Here is a 17476-nt window from a genome sequence, read left to right as displayed (position 1 = left end):
CCACCTGCACACCAAAATTGCCATTTACAAAGCCGTCTGCATCACAACTCTTCTATACAGCTGTGAAGCCTGGGTCACATACAGCCGCCCCCTAAGGTTGCTGGAGCGGTTCCACATAAGGTGTCTGCAGCAGGTCATGGGGATCACATGTCGTGACCGTGTTCCTCATGCTGAGATTCTTGCTGTGACAAACTGCAAGAGCATAGAAGCCACGGTCACTGAACACCAACTGCGCTGGCTTGGGCATGTCAACAGGATGCCTCAAGAATGCCCGCCACGTCAAGTCCTGTATGGACAGCTTCATCTGGGCCGCCGGTCCGCAGGTGGTCAGAAGAAGCGATACAAATACCAGCTAAAAACATCACTAAAGAAGTGTTGTATCGACCCCTTGAGACTGGAGCAAGTTGCCATCAACCGTTCTAATTGGCGGGAGATCTGCCACAGAGGTATAAAACAGCAGGAAATTGAGAGGAATGTGAAAAAAACAACAGAAAAAACTAAGGAGACAAACAACCATGCCTGCCCCCACTAACTCAGACTTCATATGCCCAACGTGCAATAAAACTTGTGGATCAAGAATTGGACTCTACAGTCGTCAAAGAATGCACCATTAATGAGGAGGGGATGTCATCATTGGACTCAATGGACTATCAGCAATCAAGCGTGTGTGTGTGTGTGTGTGAGAGAGAGAGAGAGAGAGAGAGAGAGAGAGAGAGAGGAGAGAGAGAGAGAGAGAGAGAGAGAGGAGGAGAGAGAGAGAGAGAGAGAGAGAGAGAGAGAGAAAGAAAGAGAGATTTCCCCAGAACAGGTTAGTAATTAGTGTCTTGCCCAAAGAAAGAGTTGTAATATTAACTTCTTCTTTCAGCTTGCTCCCTGTTTCTCAGGGGTCACCACAGCAGATTTTATAGTTTCCATCGGTACCCTGTGAGGGCACAGCACCAATGGCAGTTGTTGTTAACCCGGGGCCTCAACCGATCTGGTAGTGGGCCTCAACTGATCTGGTATGGTCTTGTCAATCCACATAATGATGTGGCAAAATTTTACATTGGATGCCCTCCCTGACACAACCACTAACCCTATGGATGGGGGCACAGGTAAAGAGCTGGATGCCATCCCAGTATTCATGGACTTGTGCCCATGCCTGTCGCCAAAACTACCTAGATATCTACATATCTAAATAATTAATATGGCAGACCACAAGTGTCACAATTTAGAAAATCATGTCTGAGGAGATGTAGCCAAAGATGATCTGAAATTAGATGTGACTGGAGAGAAAAGGGCTATAGAGGACTGACCGTAGCTGCATGTCAATGTTGAGACAGTGTAGGAAATTCCCTCCAAAAGCCAGACAGTGCCCTGGAGTCAGAACAGCATGAATCCACCCTGTTGGGATGAACAGGGCTGTAATATGAACAGTTGTAATATGAACTATGAAACTGTAATTTAAACAGTGAAAGAGATTTTCATTCCACAGCACATTGCCAGACTGAAGGGAGAGACGAAAAACACAGAGGTTGTTTGAGTATATGCCAGTGTGTGTGAGTGCCTCCCTGTGATAAGCCTGAGTGACAGTGTGTATTTTGGGGCTGGTGTGGGAGACTCTGTGCCCCTCATCTCACGGGATGTGAAAGGTAGAGCACCGTGTCTTTGAGAAGGAGCCACAGCCTCTTCTTCCACTTCCTCTTGCTCTTCTTTCGGCGCTGCAAACTGCCACTCATAGTGGAGCCCTCTGCCCCCAGTGAAACCTGGTATTACACATGACCAGTGATTAAAGTGGGCCGGAGCTACCCGGATCCCGACACCGGCACTTCCCCTCCTCCCCCAAGTCAACCGGAGCTGAGATCCGGCACTCTGTAGACAGGAGTAATTTCAACCTTTTGTCCCAGTAAAATTCAAAACAAAAAACATGATGCAGCCAATTCACAAGCATTACAAAATAAATCGCAAATAAAGTCGTTCTTCTATTTTTATACTACTTTACTTTTTCTAAAAGTTTGAATGATATCGCGTCCTCACGTGACCCGCACCTGCCTGCTGTCTGGCTTCACCAGACTTGACATCAAAAGAGACTGGCTTCACACTCACGGGTCAGGGTCAGTTCACCGCACCAGGCAGACAAGACTCGAGAGAGCGTCAACCTGCTACCTGCACTATTATCTTGGATTGGGGGGCACAAAGAGTGAGTATCTTCAGTGTATTTCCAATAGTATTTCCAATAGTTTTGTCTAGCTCTGCTGTGGTTTTCATTCAAGCAACTAACGTTAGTTAACGTTAGCGAACGTAAAGTTAGCTAGCTAGCTAACTAGCTATCTTCCACCCGGTAACGTTGCTAGCTAGTTGCTGACGTTGCTGGCTAGTTGTTTGAATGCTGCTAGGCAAGCTAACTATCGGTAGCGTCCGGTAACGTTACCGGTAGCTAGCTAGTTATGTTTGTCCAACCTTAGCTCTGGCCATGCAATATTTTCATTCAAATAACTAACTAGCTAGCAAACGTTAGCTACCGGTAGCTATTATTAGCTAACAATGCTATCGCTCCCGCACTTTTGCCCACCTCTCTAATACAGAGATCCCCCACTTACCAAATCCCACTTTAACCCCTGCACATGACCCATGCACAGGCAGAAGAACCAGTGACGTGACAGACACATCAACACAAATAACGGTAGACAAGAGACCGATAGGTGGGAAGACAGATAGAGAGGACACTCCAGTGTGGAGACAGCTGTTTTGTTCATAACAGCTGTTTTTTTTCTTCTTAGACACTAAGATCGAAATCGGCCGTTCCTGTTGCCACACATGCCAGACATTCCACTGATGGAGGAGTGGCAGCTTCATTGCAAACAGCCCCCTGGTGGTCTAGTGGTTAGGATTCGGCGCTCTCACCGCCGCGGCCCGGGTTCGATTCCCGGTCAGGGAAAGCTTATATAGCTTATTAGAAAATTCTGTATAATGCAGCCGTTCTTATAATTGCATAGGCATCGTCCAGTAACAAGATATAGTGGAAGAGGAAAGACAATTTTCCTCTCCCACTATACAACACACATTTGTGTGTGTGTGTGTGAGAGAGAGAGATCATTTTTAAAATTTTAAACAACTCTTTACTTTACATAAAACAAAAACTCACAAAGACATCCATTTCACAACATCAACATAAGTAACTCCTTTACATTTTGACATCCAAAAGGTCTTTTTTTCTTTTTCTTTTTTTTAGATCAGTGGTTCAAGTCACATGCTCCCAAAGGGTAAAAAAAAACAACTATGCAAAAACAGAATAAAATACCAACTGCCCCTCATTGACTGAGCAAACGGCTTTAGTGAAACACCACCGCAAAATAAATTCATCTAAGTTGTTCATTAGGGTAAAGAAATTGAAATCCACTCGGACTCTCGCCTTCACCCTTGCAATGAACAAAGGAAGTAAATCTTCCTCCGAACCATTATTAATTAGACTTTTCCTACTTCTATAAATCGAAAACTTAGCTTGCCCCACTACAAAATTTAAAAGTTGCCACTTTTCCGCATCCTTTCTCTTGTACCCAGCACCAAAGATAAAAACAGTTTCATTCAATTTTTCACTACAGTGTGAGAATATGATTTGTAAAGTTTCAAAAAGCACCTTAAGTCTTTCACATTCCACGAAACAATGAAAAATTGTCTCTGGTGACTGGCAGAAAGGACACTTAACAGAAGTAGTTGGATTTATCTTAGAAATTAAACTGTTAACTGCCAGCGCTCCCTATAGGATCCTCCACTGCAAGTCACCTGACCTTTTGTTCAGCGGGGCTTTATACAGCACCCTCCACACTGGCTTACAATCATCTGCCACTTTTAGCTTTGTTCTCCATACAGTGTCCTTTCTCTCATTTAGTATTTTCTTATTCATGGCTACAACACAACATTTGTACAAGACCTTGCCATCTAACATGTAAAGGTCCATTTTAGTAGCCAAATTTGGGACCAGCAAAGGTCCTGTTAGTCCAGTCTGGTCCATTTGGAGGCCCAACTCAGGGAAAGGATCTCCATTATCAGCAGTCTCGGTCCCAATGGCATTGTAATGCAGCATGTCCAGTTCCTCCTTGGTGAGTCTTTTAAGCCATGCATTAAGAATGTCTCTAGTGGGTCTGCTTGACCTCAAGCCCAGCAGTGAAGCCATTGCCTCCGTGTCAAGAAGCTTTGGACCTGCAGCATCCACAATGTGCTTCAACTTAACAACTCCAGCTGAGCATAGCCTCCGGTTAAGACCTGTTTTGCTGTCATCCTGAATGTCCAGCCTGGCCCCATGGATTAGAGGTTCTTCCAGGAGCCAAAACAGAGATGCTGTAGGCTCCAGTCTGCACCACTTAAATAGAGTTCAAGCTTTAAACAATACTTGATAAAAAGGTGGCAGGTCATGCACGCTCTTAAAAACAGTCTTTTAAAAACAGATGGGCGTCTAAACCCAATCCGTGTACCTTCTTTAAAATAATGCTCATGAGAGGTCTCCACAGCTCATCATCAATCCCTGTGAGGTAACGCTGTATGAATTGTAGTCTAAAGGCTGCTACTCTGCTCTCTAGATGCACCAAACCCTGCCCTCTCATCTCTTTTGGTAGGTATAGTATATTCTGTGGTACCCAGTGCAGTTTATCCCCAAAAAAGTTCACAAGAATAGACTGTACTTTTTTTAACAATCCGGCAGGGGGCTTCAAACAGGTTAGCTTGTGCCAGAGGGTGGAGGCTGTCAAATTATTAACTATTTAAACCCTTCCTCTGTAAGACATTTGTGGTAACAGCCATCTCCACTTTTGTAATCTCCCCTCCACCTTTTCCACCAACCCTTCCCAGTTTTTCCAAACAGTCTAGTCATCACCTAGAAACACTCCTAGGTACTTGAACCCCCCCTTCCAATTTAGCCCTCCTGGCAGCTGAGGGAGACCTGCAGACCACTTTCTGACTGCTAAGGCTTCACTTTTTGCCCAGTTTACTTTAGCGGCTGAAAGATTCCCAAAATTTTTCACAATTTTCTCAATCAAATTAACATCATCTTGACTTTTTATAATGATAACTATATCGTCTGCATATGCAGACAAAACAAATTTTGTGCCAAAATCAGGCAAACACAGACCACCAATATAAGAGGGAAAATTGTGTAATAAGAGTTTAATTGAAAGCGTATAGAGCATGCCTGACATTGAGCAGCCTTGTCTTATACCTCCATATGCTTTGAAAGGTTTACACAAAACACCATTCATTTTTGGTACGCTCTCAATATCTTTGTACAAAACCTCAATCTTGGCAATAAGTCCAGGGCTGAAGCCAAACCTTTACAACACTTTCCAAAGGAGTTGGTGCTCAACCCGGTCAAAAGCCTTTTCCTCATCCAATGAAACCAGACCAGCGTCAAAGCCCAATGGACCAGAGACTTCCAAAACATCCCAAATTAGTGACACATTGTCAACAATGGACCTGTTGGGCACACAGTAGGTTTGGGTCTGATGGATGACCTGATCTATCACCTTCTTCAGTCTGTTGGATAGGACTCTGGAAAGCAGCTTGTAATCTGCACACAGAAGAGAGACCAGATGCCAGTTCTTTATATCTTGTAGGTCACCTTTTTTGGCAACAATGTCAGAACAGCTCTCCTGCAGCTCTGGGGCAAAAATTAGTCATTAAAACATTCAGTGAAGACCTCAATGATGTCGTCACACAGTTCAGTCCAAAAAGCTTTGTAGAACTCCGGCAGGAGTCCATCAATCCCAGGGGCCTTCCCCCCTGCATGCTCTGCAGCGCTGTAGACAGATCCTCTGTAGTCACAGGACCCTCCAAATCCTTGTTAGTCTCCTCTGAGATTCTGGCCAGCCCATTGCAGAAGGAATAAAATGCCCCTTCATTCTCGGTGTACTCACTGCTGTACAGAAGAGAGTAAAAATCCACAGCCCTCTTCTGGATCTCACTGGCCGTAGTCAGCAGGTGTCCTGTCGTTGATTTTAGAGTGTGAATGAACCTGCTTTGTCCATTCTTCTTTTTTTCTAGGCTGAAGAAAAACTTTGAAAGTGAGTCCATCAGGGCGGCACTCTGAAAGCGAGACCGGACCAATGCCCCCCTGTGTCTTAACGCCCAGCAAGTCAGCCAGCAAGGATTTTTTTGGACTTAAGGTCTTCAACACAACCTCGGTTTCCTTTGGACCCTGCAGAATTCTGCAGCTCCACTATATCAATCTCTAGATCCTTCATAGATTTGGTAATGTCACGAGAGACATGGAGAGTGTACTGTTGACAAACCTGCTTAATCTACACTTTCCCATAATCCCACCATTGTTTCAATGACGTAAACTGCCTTTTCCTAGTTTTGAAAATATTCCACAAAAAAAAGTTTCTTTAAAATGTGCATCTAGTAACAGAGCAGTGTTAAAATGCCAATAAGCAGACTTTTGTTTTACTTTTGCAATAAAAACATTGCACGTCACCATTGAGTGATCTGAAAAACCTACGGGCATGATCCTGCATTCTTTAAAAATACTAAAATTATGCCTGAAAGAATAGAAACGATCTAATCGTGCCATAGTAAAATATGTTTCTCTACTATGAACCCAGGTGCACTGCCTAACATCCTCATGCATCTCTCTCCACACATCAACCAAACTATGAGTTACTAACAACTGCTTGACTGCACATTTGGAGGCAGCATGAGGTTCAATATGATTTCTGTCCATATTATCATTTTCTGTGCAGTTAAAATCCCCTCCCAGAGATAAAAACTCTTCAGGTCCACACTGATTTAAAACCACACTGAGGTCAGTTAAAAACTGAACTCTGTCAGGCCCTGCATTTGAAGCATATACATTTACAAATACCAAAGTAAAAGACTCATATTTGGCTCTAACTACCATCAATCTACCTATCACTATTTCCTCTACCACATAAGATTGTGGTAAAAAGTTTTTAGAAAAGAGGAGCACCACTCCTCCACTAGATCTACTCAAATGACTTAAGACAACGTCACCATCCCACTCCTTCTTCCAGTCAGTTTCATTCATGATATCACTATGTGTTTCATGGACAAACATGACGTCAACAAGCTTTAGTTTTACAAATTCAAAAAGACATGCTCTCTTTCTCATGTCTCTTGCTCCATTTAGATTAAGTGTAAAGTTGGCCATCAAGACTGATGTGAGAAGAAACACATGATAAAAGAACAACATTAACCAGAACGGGAAATGATTTGTCTTACACTGCTTCTGACTCTTCATGCTGTAATTCTTGTTTGATTTTCAGAGCCATTTTCCTTAACCTGTACATCTCTTTTTCAGTTTAGCCCCATTCTTCTTTTTTTTTCTCATCTGAGATTTAACAGAGTACATAAACAATTCTTTACCTGCAAAAAAAAGTCCTCAATTTTGACATTTCTCAAATTTGTTGTTTGTTGCAAGAATTTGCATGCATCATAGTACTCATGCTTTGCTGCCCCTGACAACTGGGAGGAAGTGTGAGTCTGGCTGTTTACGCCACCATCCTCCTCCTTAAACTCATCTTCAGATATTTGTACCTCTTGCTGCTTTTTCTTTAATACAGGTACCTGGCTGTCTATACCACAGTCCCCTTCCTCCTCCTCTTCCTCCATACTCAACTCAACCTCGGACAGTTGTTCCTCGTACTGCCTGCTTCTCTCCCTTGTTATTGCTCCTTTTTTGGCTTGAGAGCCACTCGTTTTAGCAGACTACTTTCTCTTTAGTACAGGAATTTTACAGACTTTTTCTTCCCCCATCAAATCCTTATCGCTGCTCAACACTGCGCCTTCTGCAGCTCTACCTGTAGTGTTTGATGCCTGTTCATGTTGTGTTTCTTTTTCACCATTTACTATGTTTTTCTTTTTAGACTTTTCACTCTGTTTGGGTTGGTTCAGTTTTCTCAGTGTAATCTGGACTCTGTCTCTCTTCTGTTGTCTCGTCACTGCTCTGCCTGGTTTTACTCTCTCCCTCTTCTGTTGTCTCTTCGCTGCTCTGCCTGGTTTTACTCTGTCTCTCTTCTGTTGTCTCTTCGCTGTTCTGCCAGGTTTTACTCTGTCCCTCTTCTGTTGTCTCTTCGCTGCTTTGCCTGGTTTTACTCTGTCCCTCTTCTGTTGTCTCTTCACTGTCTGCCTGGTTTCCCTCTGTTTGTGTCCTCTCGCTTCTTCACTCTGCGTTTTGTCATCAGAGTGTTTCTCAGGACATGCCCGACCCAAACGACCCTCTCCTCCACAGCCAAAACACTTCAAGGTCCCAGAGTTTACAAAAATCACATAATCAAAATCATCCCCCTTCACCCTAAAAGCTACATCCAAGTCTCCGTCTTTTTTATTCAGGATCATTTGAACCGGTCTTCTGTGTGAAACTACATGTCGAACCAGCGGCGATTTGCAGCCAGAAACAACTTTCCCATACCTCGACAGCTCTCTTGTCAAACTCATCGGAGACGAACGGCGGGATGTTTGAAATTGTGACTCTTGTCGACGGCGTGGTGAGCGGTGACACCGACACCAAACTCTCCTTAACAACAGCCACTTGGTGTGCTTTGGCTACAGCGTCGACAGAAATCACCACAGCGCCGTTCGTCCTGGCAGCAGATTTAACGCTGCTGTGACCCACAACCTCTCCGACTGCCAGAGCACAAGTCCTCCACCCAACACGGGAAACCAGGCGACACTTTACAGCCATGTTCTCTGGTGAGTCTGGCAAACTCCACACCAGCGTTTGGCACGACGATCGACCGCAAACACGCAAACCCCTTAAAACCTCCTTATATACACGCACCAAACCAGTAACCATACAAAACACGCTATGCAAAATATTTACAAGGAAAAATAAAGATAGCAAAACAGCTCACAACCACTTAGTCCATGGGCCAGAGCCCAAAATTTCCTATTTCGGTACACTCAAGGTGGCAAAACTTACTTATAATTTTTGAAAGGATCCATGTCTGTAGATGATATTTTGGTATGATAACCATTCCTGAGTGGCAGCTGTATCACAGTTATCAGCTCATGAAGTTAACCACCCCCTAAAGTAAATTGCATTTTAGACGCTGGTGCATATCCTGGTTTAGCCTCATGGTCAGGACATTTTTCAATGTTCTATAATATTGTCTTTGGTATCATTTTAAAGGGGACCTTCTTAGCTTTCATTCAAGCCCTGTTGTGGATATTTCTCACAAATATAGAGGTCACTTGAGCTCTTCAACCCGTCAATAACACACATCTTTCTGCAATGTTCGCCTAAACTATATACTTTCTTTTAGCCCTGTGGCATCTAGGAATATCAGGGACACAAAACACAAAAACTGGAATACTCACAGGACTGTAAAGATTCAGGAAATGTATAATATACCCATACTATTTAATTGTGTGAGGTGATTGTGAACCTTAAATTAGAAGGGCATTATTACTAAGAAACTAACTAGACCAAAGCCAGTTAGTCCATGGGTCAGACCAGTTATCGATATCACCCAAGGTGACACAACTTCACTGGTGCCATTTTATTTGGTACACTAACAGAAGTAAAATAATACATGATAACCTTTCCAAATGAGCAGCTATTTCATTTTTCTTTCAGGAAACCTGTTTCTGTGCCTCTCACGATTGTGTATTTGCCCAGATTTTTACAAATATAGCATTTCAACACCCCTGGTACTGATTAGCCTAGCTTAAACTCTGGGACAGTTCTTAGTTGGCCAACAACCAAGGATAACCAGTACTGTGTACTTCCATTCATTGTGCTAAGCTAGGCTAACGTGCAGCCAGATAGCTTTCTACTAAACACATATAGAGGAAACTGGTATCTATCTTCTTGTCTCACTCTGGAGAAGATTGTAAGCTAATTTCCCATAATGTTAGCATGTTCTTTTAATGTATATGTTAATATGATTAGTTAAAGTGGCTACGAGGAACTTTCATCTTGTGTTGATTTTAGCGGCCTCATGTGGACAAAATACAGCTGTTGCATAGCAACTAGGTAATGTATCTATTTGTGGCTATGTAAGATAAATAATGGTAATATGACGCTGGTGAAGCAAAGTAAACTTTGTTTTAGTAGTGTTCATACACCTAAGTTACATGTATTTGTTTGTATGTGGCAGGTGAAAACTGATTGAATATGGCCACTGGTGAACAAGCAAGTTTTTACCCAATACCAAAGCGCCCACGGGTGGAGTGCATTATCCACTGTTCTGATGATACAGATAAGCATGTTTCACTACAAAGTGTCGACTCATGGAGAACTCTGCTCAGGGCAGCTCAGATACGAAATCATGCACCAGTTTTGAAACTGGCAAAAGACATTCCTGAGGGACAGATTCCAGCAATCTACTACCACAGAAAGTGTCGCAGTATCTTCACTATGAAGAAGATTCTTGATGGCCTCCTTGCAAAAGAAAAGAAAAGTTGTGTCTCTGCTGAAGAGAAACAATCTAAGAGAGTAGCTCGACATGCTCCAAGTACATCTAGGACTTATGATGCAGAGTGCATATTTTGTCAGAAAAACAGCAAATATTCCAAGAGACAGAATACGAGAGAAGTACTGGTGCAGTGTCGAGAACTGCGAGCTGATGCAAAGATCAGGAGTGCAGCCACAAAGAAAAGGGACAGCAGAATCCTTGCCATTGTGAGTAGAGACCTTGTAGCAGCTGAAGGGCACTACCACAGGTCATGCTATAGACTTTACACCAAAGAAGAGGTTTCCAAAGGAGAGGTTGCCAGCAATGAAGATGATGATGCTGCAGCCCAGTATGAAGCTGCTGTGAATAAGGCATACAATGAGCTGTTCCTCTTCATCAGGATGGAGCTTTTTGGCAATCCTCAAGTGATGACAATGACCGATCTCTCTTCTAGACTGGTAGCTTCAATGAACTCCCAAGGCATTGCCCAAGTCAAGGAATCAACCAAGAAGCACATAAGGTGAAACCTGGAGAGTGAGTTTGCTGGAGCCTTGCAGATATTCCCTGATGAGAAAGGAAAATTCCTCCTCTATCCCGATAACTTGTCCATGAGGGAACTTGCCAAAGAAAATCAGTCTCTCAAAAGGGAGCTGCAGACCCTGAAAAGTGTCAGTGCACAAGATGTTATAGCCAAAGCAGCCATCAAATTGAGAGCAGACATTAAAAGTCAAGATGTTCCTCAAACCTGGCCGCCTGAAGTCAAACCAGAAGCAGAATGTCCTACCATTCCAGAGTCGCTCATTATCTTCCTGTACTCTCTACTCACAGGCTCAAATGATCCTGATCATGCATCCCAGAGAGTGCAGTGCCTTCTGCAGTCATTTGGCCATGACATAGTATATGCAGTGACATGTGGAAATACCAAGCCTTCCAAGCACATTGTTCTGCCATTCAGTGTCAAATCGTTGACAGGAAATGTAGAGTTGATAAACATCCTCAACCGACTTGGTCACAGTGTGTCCTATTCACAGATGGAAGAGATCAACACTGCCCTGTGTCTCCAGAAACTCTCATCATCAGGGAGTGGCATTGCCCTTCCAGCTAACATCCATCCTGGCATATTCACAACTTTAGCCTGGGACAATATCGACCGTCTTGAAGAAACTGTCAGTGGTGAGGGAACATCTCACAGAGTCAATGGGATTGCTGTGCAAGCAAAGCCAGTCAACCCACTTCCTGTCCAACCCATGCCCACTGTTCCCAAAACAAAGAAGAGAAGCATTGATGGACCCCCACCAATGTTACCAACTTACAATGCTGGACAACGGGTAGGGCCACCACAAAGCAAAAAGTCAGATGCCGATACTGCAGCCAATACTAAGCTTGCCAGAGAGAAAAACCTTCTTTGGGTCCTAGCACGCATGTCACAACAAGAAGAACAGTCAGTCAGCAGCTGGACAGGCTTCAACATCCTGACTTGAGGAGAGATGACGGTCATCCCCGACAATATAGGCTATCTGCCTACCATCAATGCTCCAGCGACACAAATGTCTACTGTCAACGAGGTGCTTAACCAGTCACTGAGCATCATACAGTGCTTAGGCCTGAGGAAGATTGTCTGTGTCTTTGACCAAGCCCTGTATGCGAAGGCTGTCGAGATCACATGGAAACACCATGACAAGTTCCATGATATCATCGTTAGGCTTGGGGTATTCCACACCATCTGCACACTGCTGGCAATAATAGGAAAGCGTTTCCAAGATGCTGGACTCAAAGACCTCTGCATGGAGTCTGGCATGATTGCAGAAGGCTCAATTGCTGGTGTTATGGATGGCCGCAAGTACAACAGGGCAGTGCGACTACACAAGCTCCTGTATGAGGCTCTCATGCGACTGACCTTGAATGGTTTCCTGTCCTGGTTGGAAGAAACTCACAGGAATGACATGGTTCACCTGAATGAGACACTGAAGACCATTGACAGCCTTGGGAAAGAAGTCTCACAACATGCTTTGAAGGAGGTCCACGAGAACAGCTCTTGTACACGCATCATGGATCTATTTGAAGTCTACCGTGAGTTCCTTAGAGGTGGAAACGGCAGCCTCTCAAACTTCTGGATGTCCTATTTGGACATGGTTGAAATCTTGTTGGGGCTCATCCGAGCATCCAGAGAGGGAGACTGGATGCTACACTTGGCTAGCATTCGAGCAATGATCCCATGGTGCTTTGCTTATGACAGAATGAATTATGCACGCTACCTCCCCTACTACTACGCCCAGATGTCTGAGCTGCCCATCACACACCCAGATGTGTACACAGAATTCATGGAAGGAGGCTTCTCAGTCCAACTGGGCTCCACCAATCCCTTTGGCCGAATCCCTGTTGACCAAGCTATAGAAGAAACGGTGAACAAAGACACCCAAACAGCTGGAGGGACAAAGGGATTCAGCTTGAAGCCAGGAGCTGTGACCAAATATTATCTCACAGCTGAGTATAGAAGCATGTACCTCAGACAGCTGAGAGACCTGACAGGTCAAGGCAGGTGCAAATGGTCTCATCCAGATCTACAGAGTCCAAGGATCAAGAGAGATGAAGCAGATGTCCAGTCTCTCATGGACCTTATGGAGAATAACTGGCTCAATCCTATGTCCCCTGATGAGATTGATTTGGTTAGCCTCTCCACTGGCAACATGGCTCCACCTGATGTGACCATAGATCTCTTGAGAGCTCTTGAGAAAGGAGAAGAGGCCTACCAAGCATTCCAGCAAACAAGGTTAGATGCAGACCCACCACCTGTGAAATTCCACGACAAGATGACCAAGCAAAGTCTGAAAACATTCTCCAATGTCAGCACAAAACAAGCTCATGGAAAGAAAGCACAGGGTGTGGTTCTGAAGGCAGATAGAAACCTTTTCAGTCACATGATCCTGGTGGCTGAAAGCAGGAAGGTGAATCTGAAGGATGTCCTTGCCTACCCATTGGGCCCACTACCATGGGCACTGGCAAATGCTGATGGGTCCTTACGAAAAACAAACAAGGCTGCACTTGCCAGAGAGCTTGAAAAGAATGTATCTCCTGCAGAAGACATCCCAATCCCATCTACTTCCATCATTGATGGGATGAGCCTGGTCCAAAAAATGAATGGCAACAACAAAACCTTTGCACAGGGGGCAGAGTCAGCCTTGACCCAGGTCCTCCATGAGGGAGCACAGAGTGGGAGGATTGATGTTGTTTTTGATGTCTATCACCAGACTTCGATCAAAGATGCTGAACGACTGAACCGGGGTGGAGACATCACTCTCCAGTACAAGAATCTTGCAGGGGGACACCACGTCCAGCAGTGGAGAAAATTTCTGTGCAGTTCCTCCAACAAGACCAGTCTCATCAAGTTTCTGGTGGAAGAGTGGAAACTCCCACGATACAGAGCTATGCTGCATGGCAAGGTGTTGTACATGACCTGTGAGGAAACCAGCTACAAGTTGACAGAAGATGGGTGTGAGGAAGCAGCAGAACTGCACTCCACACATGAAGAAGCTGACACCCGTCTGCTCCTGCATGCATTGCATGCAGCAAATGCGGGCTCAAAGTCAGTTATCATCACAGCTGAGGACACTGATGTCATGGTGCTTTGTCTTGGCTTCCAGAAGGACATCACCTGTCCCATCTACCAGAAGTGTGGGACTCAGAACCGCACACGGTTTGTCGACATCACCAAACTGGCAAGTTCACTTGGAGACAGCATCTGTGACAGCCTAATTGGCTTACATGCCTTCACAGGCTGCGACACTGTCAGTGCATTCGCTGGTCGAGGGAAGATGAATGCCCTGAAGATAGTGAGAAAGCACACTTCCTGCCAAGAGACTTTTAGTCAACTGGGACAGACATGGGATGTGAGTGATGAGCTGTTCCAGAAAATTGAGCAGTTCACCTGTCGGATGTATGTTGCTAATAGCAGCACTGCTGAGATGAACAAACTGCGTTACCAGCTCTTCTGCACCAAAAGGGGAGAGGTTGAGTCCAGCCAGCTGCCACCATGTAGAGACTGTCTCTTTATGCATGTTCAACGAGCCAACTATCAGGCAGCAATATGGAAGTGCTGTCTGCAGGCTAACCCTGTGGTGCCAAGCCCTACTGAGTATGGATGGACAGACGATGAAGGCAAGCTGGCCATTTACTGGATGCGCTCCCCACCTGCACCAGATGTGGTCTTGGAAATGCTAACATGCAAGTGTGTGCATTCATGCAAAATGCCAAGCTGCATGTGCCTGTCAAATGGACTTCCATGCACAGACATGTGCAGGTTACAGACCTGCAGTAACCAAAAACAGCAGGATGGTCCAGAACTGGGCTTTGAACTTGGGGAGTCAGATGATGAGAGAAACGAGCAGTTTGATGAATGACAGTGTGATGATTCTGATGGTATTACTGTGGTAGTAGTCTATTGATGCACAGGATGTTGATTCTGGACTTGGTTACCCAGAGCTTGATAACAATAATGTAACCATATTCACATATACCCATTACCCTACCCATTACCATTACATATACCCACTAATGATATGGGATTACATGTATCATAAACTAAGTATATGTAAATGTCAATGTTGTTTAAAATATTAAAATAGTTCATTACCTCACTATGGTATTCCTTTTTATCATGTATTTTGATTGTGTATTTAAACAAATGTATAGAGACCAGTTTGTGACCTAACTGGCTTTGGTCTAGTTCTCATTTAAGGCTCACAATCACCTCACACAATTAAATAGTATGGGTATATTATACATTTTCTGAATCTTTACAGTCCTTTGAGTATTTCAGTTTTTGTTTTTTGTGTCCCTGATATTCCTAGATGCCACAGGGCTAAAAGAAAGTATATAGTTTAGGCGAAAATTGCAGAAAGATGTGTGTTATTGACGGGTTGAAGAGCTCAAGTGACCTCTATATTTGTGAGAAATATCCACAACAGGGCTTGAATGAAAGCTAAGAAGGTCCCCTTTAAAATGATACCAAAGACAATATTATAGAACATTGAAAAATGTCCTGACCATGAGGCTAAACCAGGATATGCACCAGCGTCTAAAATGCAATTTACTTTAGGGGGTGGTTAACTTCATGAGCTGATAACTGTGATACAGCTGCCACTCAGGAATGGTTATCATACCAAAATATCATCTACAGACATGGATCCTTTCAAAAATTATAAGTAAGTTTTGCCACCTTGAGTGTACCGAAATATCGTCTGGCCCATGGACTAACTGTCAAACGTCTGCTCAGCACGCTCACTCGCACTTCCGCTCAGAGAGAGAGAAAGCGAGAGAGAGAGGGAGAGAGAGCTTTGCATATTTGTCATGCTAATAAAAGCAAATTTGAATTTGAGAGAGAGAGTGAGAGAGAGAGAGAGAGAGAGAGAGAGAGAGAGAGAGAGAGAGAGAGAGAGAGAGAGAGAGAGAGAGAGAGAGAGAGAGAGAGAGAGAGAGAGAGAGAGAGAGAGAGAGAGAGAGAGATAGATAGATAGATAGATAGATAGATAGATAGATAGATAGATAGATAGATAGATACCTGGGCAGCATTCTTTCTGAAGGCTGCAGCACTGATCAGAAAAGTCACAATAGAATCAAACAAGCCTCTGTAGCCTTCGGCAAACTCCGACGTGAAGTCTCCCAAAACAAACACCTCCACCTGCACACCGAAATTGCCATTTACAAAGCCGTCTGCTTCACAACTCTCCTATAGAGCTGTGAAGCCTGGGTCACATACAGCCGCCCCCTAAGGTTGCTGGAGCGGTTCCACATAAGGTGTCTGCAGCGAATCATGTGGGTCACATAGCGTGACCGTGTTCCTCGTGCTGAGATTCTTTTTTTTCCTCAATTTCCCCCCTTTTTCTCCCCAACTGTATCTGGCCAATTACCCCGAGCTGTCCCGGTCGCTGCTCCACCCACTCTCTGCCGATCCGGGGAGCGTCCCGACCGACCAGAGGAGGCGCAAGTGCAGCAACCAGGACAAATACCCACATCCGACTTCCCACCCGCAGACAGAGCCAATTGTGTCTGTGAGGACGCCCGACGTTACACGGGGATTCGACCCGGGAATCCCGTGTTATTAGGCAACGGAATAGACAGCTACGCTACCCGGATGCCTTTCATGCTGAGATTCTTGAACCACAGCCTCTTCCACTTCCTCTTGCTCTTCTTTCGGCACTGCAGACTGCGACTCATAGTGGAGCCGTCTGCCCCCAGTGACACCTGGTATTACACATGACCCATGCACAGGCAGAAAGAACCAGTGACTTGACAGACACATCAACACAAACAACGGTAGACAAGAGACCGATAGGTGGGAAGACAGATAGAGAGGACACTCTAGTGTAGAGACAGCTGTTTTTTTTTCTTAGACACTAATATCGAAGTCGGTCATTCCTGTCGCCACACATGCCAGAGATTCCAGTGATGTAGGAGTGGCAGCTTCATTGTAAACAGCTCCCTGGTGGTCTAATGGTTAGGATTCGGCGATCTCACCGCCGCGGCCCGGGTTCGATTCCCGGTCCGGGAATACTTATTAGCAAATTCTATATATAATGCAGCCGTTCTTATAATTGTATAGGTATCGTCCAGTAAGAAGATATAGTGGAAGAGGAAATACCATGTAGTTATAAACGAGGGAGTAAAGGCTCCTACACTGTATGACAGAAAAAAAGCAAACTCTTAATACATCCCTCTTGGTTAACTCCCTCCCCGATTTGAAGAGGCATTACTGTCACATTATGCAAATGTGCAGCCATTTACACTGGCCCGTGGACATCCAGCTCCGCCCACCGGAAAGAGGTGGCCCGAGGGCATTCAATATGGCCTCGCAGAAAAATATGCACTTGAATTGATGACCGTGTTTTTTCCCTCAACGCCCCCCCCAACCCCCTTCACACTGAATGATCAGAGACCATCGGCTGACCATCGCTCACAACATATGATTTTGTCCGCGACTTCAAAACTTGTCTGAGACAGCCAACATCGTGTAGGGGCCTCAAATAAAGAAAGTGGGAGTTGTACCTGGCTTAGAGGGGAGCTACTCTTTCTGTTCCTCCATAGGCTTTGGGGCT

General features: G+C 44.6%; 1 non-coding gene across 1 annotated transcript; it reads left to right on the top strand.

Moving 5' to 3' along the window:
* Window positions 1-2845: 2845 nt before the first annotated feature.
* trnae-cuc (transfer RNA glutamic acid (anticodon CUC)) lies at window positions 2846-2917 on the top strand. The gene has a single exon. It is a non-coding gene; the product is annotated as a tRNA-Glu (tRNA).
* The last annotated feature ends 14559 nt before the right edge of the window (window positions 2918-17476 follow it).

The sequence above is a fragment of the Lampris incognitus genome, chromosome 2 (assembly GCF_029633865.1).
Source record: "Lampris incognitus isolate fLamInc1 chromosome 2, fLamInc1.hap2, whole genome shotgun sequence".
NCBI classification, from domain to species: domain Eukaryota; kingdom Metazoa; phylum Chordata; class Actinopteri; order Lampriformes; family Lampridae; genus Lampris; species Lampris incognitus.
The sequence above is the reverse complement of the archived record's forward strand: the minus strand, read 5'-3'. Positions and strand labels throughout refer to the sequence as shown.